Source organism: Schistocerca americana, chromosome 7, assembly GCF_021461395.2.
Source record: "Schistocerca americana isolate TAMUIC-IGC-003095 chromosome 7, iqSchAmer2.1, whole genome shotgun sequence".
Taxonomy (NCBI): Eukaryota; Metazoa; Arthropoda; class Insecta; order Orthoptera; family Acrididae; genus Schistocerca; species Schistocerca americana.
The window spans coordinates 556,517,182-556,539,204 of NC_060125.1; the positions used below are offsets into that span (position 1 = coordinate 556,517,182).

General features: G+C 45.2%; 1 pseudogene; it reads left to right on the forward strand.

Annotated features, from left to right (window-relative positions):
• Nucleotides 1-20,999: 20,999 nt before the first annotated feature.
• On the forward strand, nucleotides 21,000-21,116 carry LOC124623493 (annotated as a pseudogene).
• Nucleotides 21,117-22,023: the final 907 nt, after the last annotated feature.

Consider the following 22,023-nt stretch of genomic DNA (forward strand, 5'->3'; position numbering starts at 1 on the left):
ATTCTTACTGTCATATATCGAGATGCACATATCTCAGAGCAAGCCCTGTTGATCCGCGATCTTTGGTTGTGTTGTTACACCTTCTCTGCCTGAGGGTACTGGGGAGAGAGAGAGCGAGAGAGAGAGAGAGAGAGAGAGAGAGAGAGAGATTATTATTAGTCGAGGTGTGTTGGGAGGTAGACGCCTAACTGAATGGTTAGGGAATTTGTATATAGAATTGAGCTAATTATTCAATACAAATTTGCTGTAAGTGATTGAAAAACATGACGATAAGATAATTTACGGATTCTGAGAAGAGTATTGTGAAGAACTGTGATTCAAGGTAAATCAGCACCTTTGCATAGTTGCACGTAGTTAAACTCTGATGTAAAATTAATTTTCGTACAGAGATTTGGTTGGAGCATTTATCTCATGGATTGCTCACAGCTAGAGACGGTAATTCTCCTCCCCCATACATACATTTTGTAAAAAAAAAAAAAAAAAAAAAAAAAAAAAACTTAATTTTGAGTAGCGTACATTAGTACCCAAAATTATTCCCTCGCAGGAAATTCTATGTTGCTTGTGTCCGCGTTCCACGTGGCGGTACACACGGTTTTGAATATAAATTTTAGCTTACCAGTTTAGTTTAGTTTTGCTGCAGCGCTGCTTGCTGTGGTCCACTTTCGAGACAATATTTTTGATGTACCAAGGTGAGTGCAGCAGCAGTTCAGGGGTGTAGTCACACGGTTACACTATACACACAGAACAGTGTCACTACACAGTTAATCGGTGATTAGAACCGATAGCTTACATTCAGTCTGAAAGATATTTTCTTGTTATACAAAGTACGTTTCAGTGCAGAATGTGATATATCAGTGTGTGAAACGTTTCTCGTGTTCTGAGTTTTGTTTCGCAAACAAGCTACGTAAATGAGCAGTAGACTTTCATTAAAGTAATTTGGATACTTTATTCAGACAAAAATTAAGTGGTCCATTTGATGTGTAATTTATACTGATTTTATTTTCGCGTATTTCTAAAATGTTGAAAACCATCCACACTCGACTGGACAATACAGGGCTTAACTACTCATATTTTTCATTAATTAGTGTCGTGCACTTACACTCAACACTAAACACACACAAAGTTATAAAGAGGAAAAGTTGCTGGTGTACCATGTCATCTATCACTGCGTAAGCGCGCTATCGTCACGTATGCCACGTCCAGGAACACGTACCGTGTTCACAGGCCGGGCGGGTCCTTCCTGAGCCTTCAGCAGCACGGTGGAGACCACGTCAGCCCGTTGCTCGCTGAACGCCACGGCTCGAGTTATGACGGCTGCAGCGCTGTGAGATAGGTGACGTACTGCTCCGGAGAGATCCTCAGAAACGCTTGTTGTCAGACCTCGATTTTTTTTCTCTGCTCTACTACGCCACTGCTATTAAGATAAATAGTGGTCGCCAGCTTCGCATTGACCCGTGAGACAGTCATTTCTTCTATATCGGTAGTCACTACCTTGTAGCAGTCCAACTACTTTCGAATGAATCTCATACCCGACCACTGGAATGGAAAACGAGTACTGCAGGCGCTACACCGATTCCAACCGCTTTGTAGAATCTCCTCCATATACAGAACTGAGTACAACTCCTGTAAACACCACAAGTTTCCACTGCAACAAATGAAAGTTATTATGCTAACAGATACTTCCGTCGCTACTTGGTAGGACAATATAGTTATAAATTTAAAACGCAACATTATTTCTGTTCTACATGGTTAATTTATTTAGTTAACCGGTTTTCGGATTGCAGTTCCATCACCAGGCTTTAACTGACTGTCTAGACTGAGCCACGAACATAGAGTAAATGTGAGTTGTGCCAGTGCAATTAAAAAGGTAAGAAGATGAACAGTAAATAAGTATAAAGGGGCAAACCAGGTAAAACATTAACACTAAACTCGGAAAACAATGCCAACATAATAATTTCAATTAAATTAAGAATCTAAATAAAATAAAATAAGTTCCCATCCCAGCCATCTGATGGTTTGGACTCTAGATGTCCGAGTGTTATTTGTTTGTAAGTCTTGCAGTTTTGTAATGGAATACGAAGAAGATGTCATAACAAATTTTTATTTTTTACTATGAAAAACTGTGATCCGTAGTGAACCTTGCTGGCTATTGTGCGATGTTAGCAGATTCGAGTCCCAGTGATCTCCTTAGATCTTTCCGTCTCTGGGACGTCTTTATCGGGGTCTTTATCCTGCGAAGGTAAATTTCCAACTACTTAACAGGCTAAGAAAGTAGCGAAACTAAAACGCAAGCCGTGAAACTGACGTCAAATCCAAAGGCTTGCTCTTACCTGGAAACAATACGGAATTTCAGTTTCTGCGAACGATTTCAGGTATAAATCCGACTATTCTGCCAGGTCTTCCGCAACAGCACTCTGAGCAGCCATTAACTGCCATTCCTGTGTGTTTATGCTATGCATTATTTAAGACGCACTGGCATTGTGAATAAGTATTGTGCTGCAGCGATTAGTGCAGTGGGCGAAAAAGGACCATGATTCAAAACCCATCACCGCAATTTACAGATCTCCCACATATACCTCAGACGCATAGCAGAACGATTTTCAAAAAACTGTTACGACATAGGGTCGATGCACACCAGCGAGCAACAACCGCGCGTCCTCGTAGAGTCATGAGCGGTTTCATTACACACGAGGCGACATCGCAGCGATACTCGTGCAGCAAGAGGACATTGAAAGGCAACCGGTATGTACTGTTGACCCCATTAAAGACAAGATCAAAATCAAGAAGGTAAAACCAAGCAGAAACTCCGTGATCATTGAAGTTGCCTCGGAAGAAGATAAGGAAAAGCTGCTAAATAACCAGAAATTGAACTCGGTGGTCAAATGTGAACCACCGAGAAAAAGAAACCCTCTCGTCATATTATATGACGTACCTGCAATTATGACGAATGAAGAATTAGAAGAAACAATTAGGTTACAGAACTTTGACAAAATGAAAGAAGATGAATTCAAGAACAACTTTAAGTTGAAATTTAAGACTGGTCCGCGGGGTCGTGATGTTGTTCATCACGTCGCCGAGGTATCGGCGCCGATGTGGAAAAATGTAACAACAATGGGCAGACTGTATGTTGGTTTCCATGCCATCAATACAAGAGACTATGTCGTGGTACCTCGTTGCCACAACTGTGGTGACCTGGATCACATCCTAAGGCTGTGCACCAGGGAGCCGGCGTGCACCAAGTGCGGGGAGAAAGGTCATAGCCGCAAAGACTGCAAGGCGGCAACAGTTTGCATGCCGTGTAAGATCCGAGGAAAAAAGTCTTGTGGAACCACCCGTAGAAACTGCCCCACATACAGAATGCTGGACCAAAGACTGATCTCCAGGACTGATTATGGTTGAGCCCAGTATACCGAACAGGATGCCAAAGCGAAAGTCCCCGAGCAAAAGGAGGAGAGATGCCATGCGGGCAAATAGATTCAAGGACTTTTTGAGGTCGCTTACGGGAGTCATCAAAACTGAAACAAAGGACATGGCTATACAAACTGATTTTCCAACAATGGATATAGGAATACAAACAAATCTCCCCATGGCAGAAACTCTCTCCTCTGGAAGCCGGGAAACAAAGCCGAAACTACACCTACAGCGGCAAGGGCATCCTGCGGCTCCAGCAACTCATAAGGACAGTAACACTAACAACCAACCAATACAGGAAAATGTAGTGACGAGCTCTAGTACGAGCCCCAGCACTCAGTGCACACCAATAGTTAGATTACCACCGGTCGATCCAGTCAGGGTGTACCCCAACTTGGAGTACACCATGCAGCTATCCAGATTGGAGCAGCCGGCTACCCTGACCACTGCCTTACGACATGTGGTCCGAGTAGGACATGAGGACGGCAAAAAAATAACCTTTCCGGTTATGGAGGCTGTCGACAGAATCCAGCTGAAATCGGTGAATCTCCCCACCGACTTTGGAGCCTTGCGAGACCTGCTCAAGAAAACATTCGAAAGACGAGGAGAGAAATTCGACCTTGACGACATTTATCGACAGTCAGTAGTGGCATATGGACGAATTGCATTCGACTGGAGCAAGACCTGGCCACATGACCGAATACATACATACTACCCATAATGACAAAAATTACCATAGGACAGCTTAACACACACAACAGCAGACTCGTAATGCAAGAGCTCCGAAGGGAGGTGGAGGAGAGGAGACTTGATGTACTCTGTCTACAGGAGCCATACTCCCTAGCTGGGAAAATAGCTTTTGCTGCTGCAAGCTGGCAAATAGTCAGTAGAGGGGATGACCCGAAGGCAGCAATTATAATCACTAACAAACTCTTGAGAGTCACAACACTCTCGCAGTTCACAACTAGCCACTGCAACGTCGTGGAGCTTCAATCCCCTACAGGAATTATAACTCTCATTAATATGTATTTTCAGTATGGGGATAATATAGAAACTCATATAGACCACCTAGCGAGAGTCACCACGGCGTTGCGGGGAAGAAAAGTCATAATAACTGCCGACATTAATGCAAAATCCCCCCTGTGGTACAGTGGCACAAGAGATGCGAATGGTGAAAAGGTTGAAGAATTTATTATGGCATCACAACTTGTGGTGGCCAACAGACCCGGCAATCCTCCCACCTACGCTGCAGGTGGAGGACAGGGCACAAACATATACATCACTCTTGTAACTCCGAATACAGCCAATAACCTTCAAAATTGGAGAGTTGTAGAGAATGCCACCACAAGCGACCACAATCTGATAACTTTTACCATAGGAGAAAGAGAGTGCCACTGGGCCACGGGGTGGGAAACACAACTAAATTATAAAAGAACCGATTGGGAACGCCTAGCGAGGGAGTGTGACATTCCTCCATTACTGGAAGACGACATGCACTTAGACATGGACGTAGATCAGAGGGCGGGGGAACTGGTGAACGCAGTGACAAGAGCGGTGAGGGCAGCCGTACCTGCTAGGAGGAGGGCCATGGCGGCCTCACCGTCACCATGGTCTGCCGAACTAAGCGAACTGCGTCAGTCTGTCAGAAGGCTGAGGAGGTACTATCAGCGCAGTGTAGTCTGGCAGGAACGACAAAGGTGGCAGCTGCTGTACAGGGAGGAAAAGCGAAAGTTCCAAAAGGAACTACGGGAAGTCAGAATGAGAAGCTGGGAAAACTTCGTGCTCAACCAGCTAGTCACGGACCCATGGGGACTCCCTTATAAGCTAGTTAGAGAAAAAATCCGCTCTCCTCTGGAATTATCCACAGTCAGGTACGGGGATAGGATGACGGAGTCCAGCCAGGAGACTGCAGGGGTCCTCCTCCACTCCCTGCTGCCTGACGACAATGCGGATGGGGAAACAGAGAGGCAGCAGCAACTCAGAGATCAAGACCGAGAAATATACACCAATGAGACGGCGGTCTACCCCTTCTCAGAAGAGGAGGTAGCAACCCACATAAGATCTCTGCAAAGAGGAAAAGCACCTGGGCCAGACGGCATTGTGGCGGAGGTGGTGCAGTTTCTGGCGCCCCAGCTGACTGCACCACTAACACATCTGTACAATGAATGCCTCAGACAGCGTAAGTTCCCTAAGTTATGGAAAATGGCACATGTAGTCATCATAAAGAAAGGACCAGACAAGGATCCCGCAGAAACGAAATCCTACAGGCCGATTTGCCTGCTGGATATATTTGGCAAATTATTGGAAAAATTGCTGGCTGACAGACTGACAGCGCGTCGGGTGTTGTGCGGGATGAGTGACGGGCAGTTCGGGTTCAGGCCGGGGCGGTCGGCATCTGATGCAATCGCCCTGGCGGCCGAGGTCTGTGGATCGACCCTGCACAAATACGTGGTTGGCATCATGGTTGACATCAGTGGCGCCTTCGACAACCTGTGGTGGCCTTCGCTCTTCTCCTGCTTGCGGGAGAAAGAGTGTCCAGGGCCGCTATATGGTTGCCTGAGGAGCTATTGTGAGGATCGGGAGGTCTGGCTATCATCCTCTAGCGAAAGAGTTGGCAAGACAATCACCAAAGGATGTCCCCAAGGCTCCGTCTTAGGACCCCTCTTTTGGGACATCCATATGGAGCCTTTGCTAGATAGCTTACAACAGAGTGAAGAGGTGCTAGAGGTGATAGCCTATGCGGATGACCTCCTCCTGTTGGTTGGCGGCCGCAGCCGCGAAGACATAGAACCAAAGATAGAGACAGCACTAGACAAACTCCAACAGTGGTGCCACGCGACAAAAATGACGATATCGCCCAGCAAATCTACTTACCTCCTGCTAAAAGGACATCTCATTAGAAATCCGACTGTCAGAATAGACGGTTCACCAGTTCTTAGACGACGTGAGACACGCTACTTAGGAGTCATCATTGATGAGAGGTGGACTTTGGCAAGCACATTGACACCGTCACCCAGAGAGCCCTTCAGATACTAAACAATCTCATCTCAATAGGTCATAAAAGATTCCACCTTCCGTCACACTTAATTAGACTATACCACAACAGCATCTTAACTTCAGTCGTGGGTTACGGCTCGGGAGTCTGGGCACACAGGCTCACGAGGGTGGTGCCCGCCATGGCAGTGAGAAGGGTCCAGAGAAGCATGCTACTAAGAGCTGTGGGTGCCTACAGAACATCTCCAGGGGGGGGCCCTGTTAGTCATAATGGGGCTCTGCCCCCTGGACATCAAAATAAGGGAACAAGCGGCCTGGTACTGGGCCAAAAGGGAAAATTATGAAAAGATTGTAGATATTATGGGTATCAGATTGGGCGACAAAAGAGATATGAGGATAAGAGGGGAAGAACTCTGGCAGGAGACCTGGGCTGTAGAAGAGGCTGGACGACGAACCTTCCAGTTCCTACCTGATGTGAGGGAACGTTTGGGTATGAAGTACTTCGAGCCTACACGAGGTCTGATTCACTTCCTCACTGGCCATGGACCCTACCCGACATACTTATGTCGATTTGGGAAAAGGGCGACACCAGCGTGCGACTGTGGCGATCCGGAGGGTACACCCGAACATGTTGTTTACGAATGCCCTCTCTTCAATGATGTTGCAAATACACTACGAGACAGACTTCCTAACCATGACACGTATCAACTGCTTAGACGTGAGGAAACCTTTCAGACACTAAACACCTTGGCAAACGAGGTATCTCGAAAAGACTTAACCGAATATTTAAGAGAGATACAGTAAGAGCAAGGAAATAATTATTACCGATTGTCACCTAGAGCCCTGGTCCCATACCGCCTGTGCGTGGACTGGCCAACTCCACCCGAGTTGGAATCCGCCATATACAGGACTAGGGGGAGCAGGGACCAACCACCGACTATGACACACCGAATATGACGTAGGATAAGTTAGTTTGTAGGAATTAGTTATAGGAAATTAGATTAGGTACTGCAGCGATTAATAACGTCGTGGCCTGCCCAGTGCCAGGGGCATGTTCTTCGGGGTTAGCTCGAAGAACAAGGCATATTAAGTAGGTTTATATTCTTACTGGCACACATGTGACGCTGCAGGAAATACATAAATTCAATTAGTTATAGGAACTAGAACAAACAGTAGATATAGATATTAAATGCCCATTGTTGTTAATGTAACTGTAGCTCACTATTAAATTAAGAAAAAGCTGCACAATTCAATATAAATGTATATTATTTAGGACCCACTAATGAGTTTTAGGTAGTGGGTCAATTTGTATAATTATTATAGTTATCAATAAAGATTTTTTTTTTTTTTTTTTTTTTTTTTTTTTTTTTTTTTTTTTTTTTTTTTTTTTTAACGGGTTGTACATCAGGTTACCTTCCATTCGGAAAGTTGGTGCACTCAGCGACTGTTACGTGACTTATAAATTATAGAGTGCAGCAGTCAGTCGTCCTTTTTCAGATTTTATTACGCATATCCATATTTGGGCTAGTAGCTAGCCATTCTCCGATAAGCCGGCCGGTGTAGCCGAGCGGTTCTAGGCGTTTCAGTCTGGAACCGTGCGACCGCTACGGTCGCAGATTCGAATCCTGCCTCGGGCACTGATGTGTGTGATGTCCCTCTGCGATGACCTGCCTACCAATATTCTTCAAAACTTCGACTGACTCTGCTGTGGGTTTGCTCTGTTGTGGCCCATTACCTCTCTCCATGTCAAGAGTCAGCACTGTCTTTCCGTTGGAAGGACAACACTACTTCTTAAAGACAGCATGGAACCCCACTACTTCCGTGTGCATTTTCTTTTACTGCTCAAATTTTGAGAAAAACACTGCAATTTTACTGTGGTGAATGGTCAGGACTGTCTTTATGGCTGTGAGGAAATTTTAGCTTTTGACCAATATTGTATCAATAAGTGTGTGCATTTGATTTCTTTGTATTGTTATTATGAAAAATTTTTTCAAATCTGTATTGGCCACTGCCCAAAACAATTTGTAATTTTTTTTGCGGGGAGCATGAGGGCTATGTAAGTAGGCTGTTTAAGTTTTTATGTTGGTAACGCCACGTAGCGCTCTGTATGAAAATCACTGGCTGTGCTGTGTGCAGTCTGAGGCTGGTCGGCATTGTTGCAATAGTCGCTATTGTAGCGTTGGGCAGTTGGCTGTTAACAGCGCGTAGCGTTACGCAGTTGGAGGTGAGCCGCCAGCAGTGGTGGATGTGGGGAGAGAGATAGCGGAGTTTTGAGAGCGGATTATCTGGACGTGTGTCCATCAGTGGCACTAAATTTGTAACATTGGATGTCACGAACTGATTATATATACAGGGTTATTACAAATGATTGAAGCGATTCCACAGCTCTACAATAACTTTATTATTTGAGATATTTTCTCAATGCTTTACACACACATACAAAAACTCAAAAAGTTTTTTTAGGCATTCACAAATGTTCGATACGTGCCCCTTTAGTGATTCGGCAGACATCAAGCCTATAATCAAGTTCCTCCCACACTCGGCGCAGCATGTCCCCATCAATGAGTTCGAAAGCATCGTTGATGCGAGCTCGCAGTTCTGGCACGTTTCTTGGTAGAGGAGGTTTAAACACTGAATCTTTCACATAACCCCACAGAAAGAAACCACATGGGGTTAAGTCGGGAGAGGGTGGAGGCCATGACATGAATTGCTGATCATGATCTCCACCACGACCGATCCATCGGTTTTCCAATCTCCTGTTTAAGAAATGCCGAACATCACGATGGAAGTGCGGTGGAGCACCATCCTGTTGAAAGATGAAGTCGGCGCTGTCGGTCTCCAATTGTGGCATGAGCCAATTTTCCAGCATGTCCAGATACACGTGTCCTGTAACGTTTTTTTTGCAGAAGAAGAAGGGGCCGTAAACTTTAAACCGCGAGATTGCACAAAACACGTTAACTTTTGGTGAATTGCGAATTTGCTACACGAATGCGTGAGGATTTTCTACCGCGCAGATTCACACAATGTGTCTGTTCACTTCACCATTAAGAAAAAATGTTGCTTCATCACTGAAAACAAGTTTCGCACTGAACGCATCCTCTTCCATGAGCTGTTGCAACCGCGCCGAAAATTCAAAGCGTTTGACTTTGTCATCGGGTGTCAGGGCTTGTAGCAATTGTAAACGGCAATGCTTCTGCTTTAGCCTTTTCCGTAAGATTTTCCAAACCGTCGGCTGTGGTACGTTTAGCTCCCTGCTTGCTTTATTCGTCGACTTTCCCGCACGCGTTCAACCGTTTCTTCGCTCACTGCAGGGCGACCCGTTGATTTCCCATTACAGAGGCATCCAGAAGCTTTAAACTGCGCATACCATCGCCGAATGGAGTTAGCAGTTGGTAGATCGTTGTTGAACTTCGTCCTGAAGTGTCGTTGCACTGTTATGACTGACTGATGTGAGTGCATTTCAAGCACGACATACGCTTTCTCGGCTCCTGTCGCCATTTTGTCTCACTGCGCTCTCGAGCGCTCTGGCGGCAGAAACCTGAAGTGCGGCTTCAGCCGAACAAAACTTTATGAGTTTTTCTACGTATCTGTAGTGTGTCGTGACCATATGTCAATGAATGGAGCTACAGTGAATTTATGAAATCGCTTCAATCATTTGTAATAGCCCTGTATATTATGACTTTTGAACACTATTAAGGTAAATACATTGTTTGTTCTCTATCAAAATCTTTCATTTGCTAACTATGCCTATCAGCAGTTAGTGCATTCAGTAGCTTGAATCTTTTATTTAGCTGGCAGTAGTGGCGCTCGCTGTATTGCAGTAGTTCGAGTAATGAAGATTTTTGTGAGGTAAGTGATTTGTGAAAGGTATGGGTTCATGTTCAAATGCCTCTGAGCACTATGGGACTTAACATCTGAGGTCATCAGTCCCCTAGAACTTAGAACTACTTAAACCTAACTAACCTAAGGACATCACACACATCCATGCCCGAGGCAGGATTCGAACCTGCGACCGTATGGGTTAATGTTAGTCAGGGCCATTTTTTTGTAGTGATTATTGAAAGTCAGATTGCGTTGCGCTAAAAATATTGTGTGTCAGTTTCATGTTGATCAGAATAGGTAAAGAACGAAATGTCTGAGTACGTTCGGTTCTGCTCAGCTATTAGAAAATCAAATAATGTAAGAGGTTTATCAGCACAGTAATTCATTAATTTTTCTAAGGGGACGTTTCAAGTTCTAGGGGACTGATGACCACGGAAGTAAAGTCCCACAGTGCTCAGAGCCATTTTTTTGTCCTACCATCCTGTCTCTTCTTTTTTTCAGTTGTTTCGATATACATTGCTTTCCTCGCCGAGTCTGCCGATAACGTCTTCATTCCTTACCTAATTTTCAACTTCATTCTGCAGCACCATATCTCGAGTGCTTCTATCCTCTTCTGCTCCGTTTTTCCCAATGTCCACGTTTCACCACCATACAACACTGTCCTGCAAACGTACATTCTCAGAAATTTCTTCCTCAAATTGAGACCTATCTTCGATACTAGAAGAGTTCTCTTGGCCAGGAAAGCCTTTGTTGCTTTTGATGACCTCCTTGCACCGTCCGCCACGCTGCCTAAGTAACAGCACTCCTCAAATTCATCTGCCTCGTGATCATCAACCCTGATGTTAAGTTTCTCGTTGTTCACGTATCTGTTTCGTCGTTCTTCGAATTACTCTCAGTTCATAATCTGTACTCCTGCTACTTCTCATTACTTTCGTTTTTCTTCGATTTACTCTCAATTCATATTCTGTACTCATTAAACTGTTCATCCCATTCAGCAGATCGAGTACTTCTATTTCACTTTCACAAAGAATAGCAATGTCATCAGCGAATCTTATCATTGATATCCTTTCACTTTGAATTTTAATTCCGCTCTTAAACCTTCCTTTTATTTCCCTCATTGGTTCTTCGATGTATACATTGAACATTAGGGGCGAAAGACTACGTCGCTGTTTTACACCTTTTCAATCCAGGCACTTCGTTCTTGATCTTCCACTCTTATTGTTTCCTCTTGTCTCTTGTACATTTTGCATAGCCTATTACCTGTCTTTCTCTATAGCTTATCCCTATTTTTCTCAGAATTTCGACCATCTTGCAGCATTTGACACAGTCGAATGCTTTTTCCACGTCGACAAATCCTACGAACGTCTCTTGATTTTTCTTTAGTCTTGCTTCCATTATTAAGCGCAACGTCAGAATTGCCTCTCTGGCGCCTTTACCTTTCCTAAAGCCAAACTGATCGTCATCTGCCACATCCTCAGTTTACTTTTCCATTCTTCTGTATATTATTGTTAACAGCAACTTGGATGAATAAGCTGTTAAAAGATGATTCCACGATAATTCTCGCACCTGTCAATTTTTGCAACCTTCGGGATTGTGTGGATGAAGTGTTTCCGAAAGCCAGATGGTATATCACTAGACTCATACATCCTACACAACACCGTGAATAGCCGTTTTGTTGATGGAATGTTACTCTCCCTTGTGCCTTGTTTGATCTTAATTCTTCCAAAGCTCTTTTAAATCCTGATTGTAAAACTGGATCCCCAATCTCTTCTATATCGACTCCCGTTTCTTCTTGTATCACATCATCAGAGAAGTCTTCTCGCTCATAGAGGCCTTCAGTGTAGGCTTTTCGCCCATGCCGCATATCAATGCCAGGTGTTACGTGTCCCGATACTTTCGATCAGATAGTGCAGGTACTGCAGCTGCTGCGCGCAATTCGAGACACAGCTATCGGCGATACTCTGAGCTTCTGCGCAGTGTGCGTCGCACGCCACACCTGTCGCCGCAGCACGCGTCTTGCTGACGCTGACGCTGAAAAGACGAGCCTATCCTTGGCTCGAGGTGGTGCAGTTTAGACAAAACTTGTCATTCCTGCGGTTCCTGTAAAAGAGAGAAAGCTGTATTACCACTCTTGTCGATTGGTCCTAGCTGGTGTAACCTGGAAAAGAGAATGACACACTCTGTTGAGGGATTAGTAAAACTTAATCCCTCAGCAGGTCAGGCCAACGCGTGGTTGGCCTGTGATGAGGTTGTTGGCCCAGTCCACGGATGAGCCGGTTGCGGGAGTGTCCCATCTTCTCGTAGAACTTCCTGGCGATGGCGTGAAACCTGTCTCGGAGAGGCTATCCCGGTGTTCTCGTGGCGTTGGCGCGTCGAATAGCGCCTCGGAAGATGCATAGCAGTCTTCAGGGCGCGGTTCTGCAACCGCTGCAGAGTCACAATTTGAGCATCTGCGGCATTCCCCCAGACCACGGCCGCATACTCTAACAATGGGCGGACCAATGTTATGTAAAGCGTGATACCGTGTTGCGGTGGCAATGAAGACTGCGGGTTTAGCAGCGGATACAGGGCGCGAAGGCGTCCTATTGCTCTCCCTTTCACATCACGGATGTGATGCTTCCAGGTGAGCCTGAGGTCTAGGGTAACCCCTAGGTATTTCGCCGTCCCACTCCATGGGATAGGTTCTCCCAGGATTTCGACCGGCGTAAGCCCTGGCGGCAGACGTCTTCGGGTGAAGACGACTGCCTGGCTCTTTGTGGCGTCGAATTTCAGCCGCCACTTTGTTGCCCACGAGCCCAAGGCGTCGCACCCGCGTTGGAGGCGGTTTCTCAGCACTCGGGCGTTCATGCTGCGAGTGAACAGGGCTGTATCATCAGCGTACAGCGCCAGTTCGACTCCTGCCACTTTCGGCGCGTCGGCAGTGTACAGCGAGTACAGCGAGGGGCCGAGAACCGACCCCTGCGGCACTCCTGCACGTATCTGCCGGTCTGTGGACGTACCGTCGTCAGCCCTCACGTGGAAGGTTCGTTCGGACAGGTACGACCGCAGCAGCGTCATGTGGGACGTCGGTATCCCTCGTTCAAAAAGTTTGAACTCGAGACCGTCGTGCCACAGCGAGTCAAACGCTCGGGAGACGTCGAGGAACACTGCCCCAGAGAATTCCCTTGTTTCCAGTGCCCTCATCGCCGGTTCTACCACCCGCAAGAGCTGGTGGGAAGTGGTATGTTCTTCTCGGAACCCGAACTGCTCGTCCGGGATGATCCCCTCCTGGGTGACGTGTCGCATCAGTCTTCTCGCGTACAGCCTCTCGAAAACTTTCGAGAGGGACGGGAGCAGGCTGACGGGTCGGTAGCTCGATGCCTGGCGTGGGTCCTTGCCGGATTTCAGAATGGCCACGCCCTCCGCGTGTTTCCACGCAGAGGGGGCACGCGTCTTGCAGCTGCGCCTGCTGCCTCTAGCAGGGCAGTGGTCTGATCTCGGCGCTGTACAGAGCGGCGCGCCGGCGTGAACACAGAGAAAGCGGCAGGGCCCTCAGCCCACGCCCCTCTGTACCTGGCCGGAGTGCTGCCGGTCCACGCCGGCGCCCGCCCTGCTGCATCGATCGCGTGCCCAGCCCTATCTCTCTCTCTCTCTCTCTCTCTCTCTCTCACACACACACACACACACACACACACACAACACACACACATGTCCACACGGTCCCCCTCTCCGATCGCACATCACCGCTGCTCTCCCCTTGTTTCCTGACTCACGCTCGCTGTCTAATATCACAACACGTACTTGTTACATAGGGTGTCGTATTTATCTTGGTCTCCCCAAATACACTGAAGCGCCAAAGAAACTGGTATAGGCATTCGTATTCAGAGACAAGTAAACAGGCAGAATACGGCGGTGTGGTCGTTAACGCCTATACAGGGTGTTACAAAAAGGTACGGCCAAACTTTCAGGAAACATTCCTCACACACAAATAAAGAAAAGATGTTATGTGGACATGTGTCCGGAAACGCTTAATTTCCATGTTAGAGCGCATTTTATTACTTCTCTTCAAATCCCATTAATCATGGAATGGAAACACGCAGCAACAGAACGTACCATCGTGACTTCAAAAACTTTGTTACAGGAAATGTTCAAAATGTCCACCGTTAGCGAGGATACATGCATCCATCCTCCGTCGCATGGAATCCTGATGCGCTGATGCAGCCCTGGAGAATGGCGTATTGTATCACAGCCGTCGACAATACGAGCACGAAGAGTCTCTACATTTGGTACCGGGGTTGCATAGACAACAGCTTTCAAATGCCCCCATAAATGAAAGTCAAGAGGGTTGAGGTCAGGAGAGCGTGGAGGCCATGGAATTGATCCGCCTCTACCAATCTATCGGTCACCGAATCTGTTGTTGAGAAGCGTACGAACACTTCGACTGAAATGTGCAGGAGCTCCATCGTGCATGAACCACATGTTGTGTCGTACTTGTAAAGGCACATGTTCTAGCACCACAGGTAGAGTATCCCGTATGAAATCATGATAACGTGCTCCATTGAGCTTAGGCGGAAGAACATGGGGCCCAATCAAGACATCACCAACAATGCCTGCCCAAACGTTCACAGAAAATCTGTGTTGATGACGTGATTGCACAATTGCGTGCGGATCCTCATCAGCCCACACATGTTGATTGTGAAAATTTACAATTTGATCACGTTGGAATGAAGCCTCATTCGTAAAGAGAACATTTGCACTGAAATGAGGAATTTTTATATATTTTTTATTTTTATTTTTTTAATGTTTTTTAATTTTTTTATTTGGCCTTTGAGTGTGTACTCAATTTAGCCATCGGAAACACATAGTGACAATGTACACATAATTGAATAAACAAATACAGAAATGCATATTTACAAGAATAAAAAGCTTAAGTGTTACAGTTTCGTACATAGTGTTTTAAAAATTGAATTGAATCGAATTGGAAAATCATTAAAAGCGTCTTGGCTTACAATTCACACCAATTCTGAAATATCTTCATGGACACATTGTTGGATGAACCATTCGCAGAAGTGTACCCGTGGAGGCCAATCAGCTGCTGATAGTGCCTGCACACGCTGTACATGGTACGGAAACAACTGGTTCTCCCGTAGCACTCTCCATACAGTAACGTGGTCAACGTTACCTTGTACAGCAGCAACTTCTCTGACGCTGACATTAGTGTTATCGTAAACTGCACGAAGAATTGCCTCGTCCATTGCAGTTGTCCTCGTCGTTCTAGGTCTTCCCCAGTCGCGAGTCATAGGCTGGAATGTTCCGTGCTCCCTAAGACGCGGATCAATTGCTTCGAACGTCTTCCTGTCGAGAAATCTGTCTCGATACAAACGTACCGCGCCACGGCTATTGCCTCGTGCTAATCCATACATCAAATGGGCATCTGCCAACTACACATTTGTAAACATTGCACGGACTGCAAAACCACGTTCGTGATGAACACTAACCTGTTGATGCTACGTACTGATGTTCTTGGTGCTAGTACTGTTGAGCAATGAGTCGCATGTCAACACAAGCACCGAAGTCAACATTACCTTCCTTCAATTGGGCCAACTGGCGGTGAATCGAGGAAGTACAGTACATACTGACGAAACTAAAATGAGCTCTAACATGGAAATTAAGCGTTTCCGGACACATGTCCACATAACATATTTTCTTTCTTTGTGTGTGAGGAATGTTTCCTGAAAGTTTGGCCATACCTTTTTGTAACACTCTGTATAAGACAACAAGTGTCTGGCGCAGTTGTTAGCTCGGTTACTGCTGTTACAATGGCAGGTTATCAATATTTAAGTGATTTTGATCGTGGTGTTGTAGTCAGCGCACGAGCGATGGGACACTGCATTTCCGAGGAAGCCATGAAATGGACATTTTCCCGTAAGACCATTTCACGAGTGTACCGTGAATATCAGGAATCCGGTAAAACATCAAATCTCCGACATCGCTGTGGCCGGAAAAAGATCCTGCAAGAACGGGACCAACGACTACTGAAGAGAATCGTTCAACGTCACAGAAGTGCAACCCATCCCAAATTGCTGCAGATTTTGCCGGCCAGGGTGGCCGAGCGCTTCTAGGCGCTACAGTCTAGAACCGCACGACTATTACGATCGCAGGTTCGAATCCTGCCTCGGGCATGGATGTGTGTGGTGTCCTTAGGTTAGTTAGTTTTAAGTAGTTCTAAGTTCTAGGGGACTGGTAACCTCAGAAGTTAAGTCCCATAGTGCTCAGAGCCATCTGAACCATTTTTTGGTGCAGATTTTAACGCTGGGCCATCTACAAGTGTCAGAGTGCGAGCCATTCAACGAAACATCATCGATATGGGCTTTCGAAGCCAAAGGCTCACTCGTGTACCCTTGATGACTGCACGACACGAAGCTCTACACCTCGACTGGGCCGATCAACACCGACATTGGACTGCTGATGACTGGAAACATGTTGCCTGATCTCGTTTCATATTGTATCGAGCTGAATTCATGGACCCTGCATGTCAGCACGGGACTGTTCAAGCTGGTGGAGGCTCTGTAATGGTACTGGGCGTGTGCAGTTGAAGTGATATGGGACCCCTGATACGTCTAGATACAACTCTTCACAGGTGACGCATACGCGAGCATCCTGTCTGATCACCTGCATCCATTAATGTCCATTGTGCGTTCCGACGGACTTGGGCAATTCCACAGGACAATGCGACACCCTACACGTCCAGAATTGCTACACACTGGCCCCAGGAACACTCTTCTGAGTTTAAACACTTCCGCTGACCACCAAACTCCTAAGACATGAATATTATTGACAATACCTCAGAAGCCTTTCAACGTGCCGTTCGGAAGAGATTTCCAACGCCTCGTACTCTTGAGGATTTATGAACAGGCCTGCAGGATTCATGATGTCAATTGCCTCCAGCACTACAGACATTAGTCGAGTCCATGCCACATCGTTTTGCGACACTTCTGCGAGCTCGCGGTGGCCTTACACGATATTACACAGGTGTACCATTTTCTTTGACTCTTCAGAGTATGTTTTTGTCAAGAAGCAAAATTAAAAAATGTATGAAGCACTTATTTACCTATTAGCGGGACATTTAAACAGCACGTGTGTCTTCCTTGTATCTTTGTTGCTTGCGAAAATAAGAACAGCAGTACGTCTTTTTTTAATCAACACTATATTTTTATTGAGTAATCTGCTTCCCCTTCTCTAGACTTGTATAACCTCTTCAGACCCAACGTAGCATATATGCCACATCTAAATTGTATTTTCCTAGTTGAGGAAATAAAACAAACTTACTGCGGCTAATTATAACATATGGATGTGCTTTCATTGCATCACTTGTTTTCCGTCTCTGCATGTTCCCAGCAGATTGCGCTATATGATTAAAAGAAGGTGTTCATTGCAGTGTATTCGAAAAATATACGTAATTTCTGTTTGTTTTTAGTAATTTTAGATTGATTGAACATAGACCCTGCTATAATATGCAAATATATCCTACACTACCGAATAAGTGATTGTTAATTTCATCACAGCAATATAGCGATGTATTGTATTCGATGTAGCTCTGGGACTAGATTTGGCAACTACTCATATTTTCACATTCCAGTGACGTTGTGAAAGGTGGCTACACTGAGCCACAGCGCCAGAGAGTTTTGTTTCGCCGCCTCCACTGGCAGTGATTATTGAGAAGTACCGGAGGGAGTGCTTGTTGAGAACTCGTAGTAGTCAGTGCTTGCTGAGATGTCGTAGTGAAGAGTGCTTGTCGAGATGTGGCAGTAGGGAGTTCTTGTTGAGATGTGGTAGTAGCGAGTCGGTGTGGTGATATTGTAATGATTAGAGTGCTTTTCGTCAATATATGAAGGTAAAAGAAAAAAAAAATTTCCTTTTCTTTTTATTATCTCAATGTCTTAAATAATGCGTCATTACAGGTTCAGTCAACAAAGCATCTGGCTTGTGTTCTGGTATTAGAGTGTAATTCAGGTTTTCTTGCGCAATTATAGTATTTCTATTTTTTTAAATTACTTCAGTATAAATGGTATTTAAAATTTCTTGTTTTGTTGAAGAAGAACCGTGCCAGATGTGTACGTTGAATCACACTCCCACACACAGAACAATTACACTTGTGTTTTGGTTTCGTAGGTTTTATAGTTGCTGGGGACTTAATTAATTAATTGCGTTAACGAAAATTTTCTTTCATTCTTTGTTGTTGTTCTATGCAGTCAGATTGCGTACAAATACTAGTCAGGGCCAACCGTTTACGAGACAGCGTAATCGGACATACAGCTACCAAAAATAAAAATGATTTTCAAATTTAATAATTAAGCCCCCATGCAGTTGTTTTCATAACTTTTAGGCGTTTAATATTGAATTTTCTGGATATTGCAGACATTTTAATTATTTTCTAATATAAATATTACTCACTCTGAAAATGTTGAAATTTTTATGATTCACATCTTTTTTTTTTAATTTCAGTATTTCAATCTTATTTTGCTGCAGACCAATTCACTGGACAACAATAGAAACTTTCATCCAATCTAAGCTCAGGACTGAAGATGATGGAAACGTATCACGTATTCAGATAAACGCAAAACTGAACTTAAGGAGGAACACAATACCGTTTTATAGTACCGTAAAATAAGTTTTTGCCACTTTGCATAATAAGAAGAGCCGTCGGAAGTCCTTGGAGAATGGCCTCCCTCAGGGTAGGTATGGACATCCCGGCTGCACAACATCGACACAAACGGCCAACCAGTCAACCCTGCAACAAGAATGCAGATGACAGCAACTGTAGTTTAACGTAAAACGTTTGAAGAGATGGAGATGAAGCTGACAGCAGCCCTTGAAGACCTCGGCAAATATTATGATAATCACTTAAAGCCAAACCCCGGAAAGAAGCAGGTCTGTGCCTCCTATCTGAGAAACTGGGAAGCCAGCAGGAAGTTAAATATTATCTGGAGACGGCAAAAGCTATGCCACCACGATACTCCAAAATAACTAAGAAAATTTGGATCATAGTCCCTCATTCAAAGATCATTGCCAAGAAACAAAGCTAAAAGCTTCCGCCCGGAACAGCACCGTCCGCAAAATTACTGACACCATGTGGTGCTCACAGCTGAACGTGCTCAGTACATCTGCCCTGGCGCTTCTCTGCAGTTTGACGAAACTCCACACATGTCAAATATGTCGGGACGGCGTAGAACGGGACTGGACGTCTTGTGACTGGCTGCCTGTGACCAACTCCTGTCACCAAAATTTATCGGATTATGGCTACGCCACCAGACATCAGCAGAACAGTCGTTTAAATGGAAAAAAAAAGTAGAAAATCGGTCCCAGGCAACCCCTGCTTGGACATGAATCAGAAAAATTTAGGTTGAGGTTAAGGAGAAGCTTCGTGCGCACAATGTCAGCAGCTCCATCAGCGCCTCAGACTCTTCGAATAGAGCAATGGCGAAATTCATGAACCTAAAGGGTTGTGGAGATCACCAAACAGGAACCTGCCGCGCGCTTCCAGTGGCTGTACGTGACGTGGAAAGCATTAAACCGATTAGGGGCAGCAGTGTCACGATGCATGGTGAGCCTCAGGAGGTCCTGTGAGTATGGTGACCCGCAGTGTCCACAACATCTCCACGTCTGCGGAAACCCGCCCGATCCTTGCACGATAGAACATCTACGTATATGCAGCAAGCGATAAGGCCATCAAGACAGCGGAATTCTGCAGCTTACGGTCGGCCTAACAGATCATTTACATTTACAGCATACTCTCCGAACCACCTAATGGTGTGTGGCGGAGGGCACATTTTGTACTACTAACTGTGACCTCCAATCCTGTTCCACTCGTGAATAGCGCTTGGGAAGAATGACTGTCGGTAAACCTCTGTACTGGCTTTAATTTCTCGAATTTTCTCCTCACGGTCATTACGCGAGACGTATGTGGGAGGAAGTAATATGTTATTAACCGACTCTTCCTGGAAAGCGCTCTCTCGAAATTTCAGTAGTAAATCTCTGCGTGATGCGCAACGTCTCTCTTGTAACATCTGTCAATGGAGTTTGTTGAGAATCTTCGTAACGCTCTCGTGCAGACTAAACGATCGCGTGACGAAACGTGCTGCTCTTGGTTGGATCTGCTCTATCTCTTTTATCAGTCCTATCTGGTAAGGATCCCAGATAGATGAACAATACTCAAGAATCGAGCGGACAAGCGCCTTGCCTGACAGTACTTTGTATTATCTAAGTGCTGGACACGTAAAATAAAATAAATAAATAATAAATGGTACTACAGTACACAGTAGGTACAAAAAAGGTAGAACATTCAAGACACCAACCATATTGCCTCTCTTCATTAACAGTTACTCTTCGTCTCGATGATGAATTGTTTCATCACTAGCAATATTTGATAATTGATGGCGTGAAGTTCATAAAGTTCAATGGATTAAGATATTACTATTAGTTTATTATTTCCTTTGTCGAAAGCTATTATTGAATCAAAGTCATAAAATCATGTCACGATATTCGAGTAAAACATTAACTTTCATCAATGCTTCAACCTAGGACCTGCTCAGTATTCTTGCGGAACGCGACTATAAAATTCAATACATTACTTAGCTTTCTTCGACAGGGAGTTCGCGATCGACCACATGTGAATGCTCCACATTAACCACTGCTACGTGCTCGATAACAAGCAACAGTAAAACCTATTTCTGAGCTGACAGATGCTTAACCGCAAGTTGTGGCACATTTCAGGGGTTGTATTTGTTATCGTAGGCAACGGCCTTGCCGCAGTGGATACACCGGTTCCCGTGAGATCACCGAAGTTAAGCGCTGTTGGGCCTGGCCGGCACTTGGATGGGTGACCATCCAGCCGCCATGCGCTGTTGCCATTTTTCGGGGTGTACTCAGCTTCGTGATGCCAATTGAGGAGCTACTCGACCGAATAGTAGCGGCTTCGGTCAAGAATACCATCATAATGGCCGGGAGAGCGGTGTACTGACCCCACGCCTCTCCTATCCGCATCCTCCCCTGAGGATGACACGGCGGTCGGATGGTCCTGGTAGGCCACTCGTGACCTGAAGACGGAGTGCTGTTTTTATTTGTTCTCGTATCGATCGAGATGTGCCAACGATGACCTCACAACATTCAGAAGTGTTCAAACTGGTCATCATGGACAATGATACACGGGTCCAGGCGCTGGATGGAAGAATTTATCGCTGCTTCCAGTACTGCCTCCTGAAGTGGATTACAAGCAAGCATTACTTCAACAGTGACGAGGAAGAGCGATCATATCCGGGCTATAGTGTATACATAGCAACCCAGGCACGACTGCTGACGAAAGACGCTAACTATAGGCAAAAGTGTACAAAATATATCTCAGAACTGGAACTAATGAAAATATGAGATGGAGGGGAAAAAAGGCAAAAGAAGGAGAAAAAAAGAAGAAATAAGAATGCCGCTATTGGAGTTTCTGTCTGGCTAGATACTGCTGGATGCTTGCTCGAGGGAATATGATGTTCTTTCTTCTTCTTCTTCTTCTTTGCGGATGGATCACTTTAGGACCACACGTAATCAACATTTGTTGGCCTTCCTTTTCGCCCAGTATTCCTTCATAAACAACGAATGGGCTAATTTTTGTTGCGTAGACCACGTTTGTCGGTTAGTTTTCCTCTCTTCTTCCTCAAAACCCCGTGTGTTTGTGATTTTTCTGATTTCATTTCAATCATGTAGATTTCGAGACCCTAATTCTCTCAAGTCTTTTTCCGTCTGTTTGTACCAGTTCGGCCTTGTAGTTTT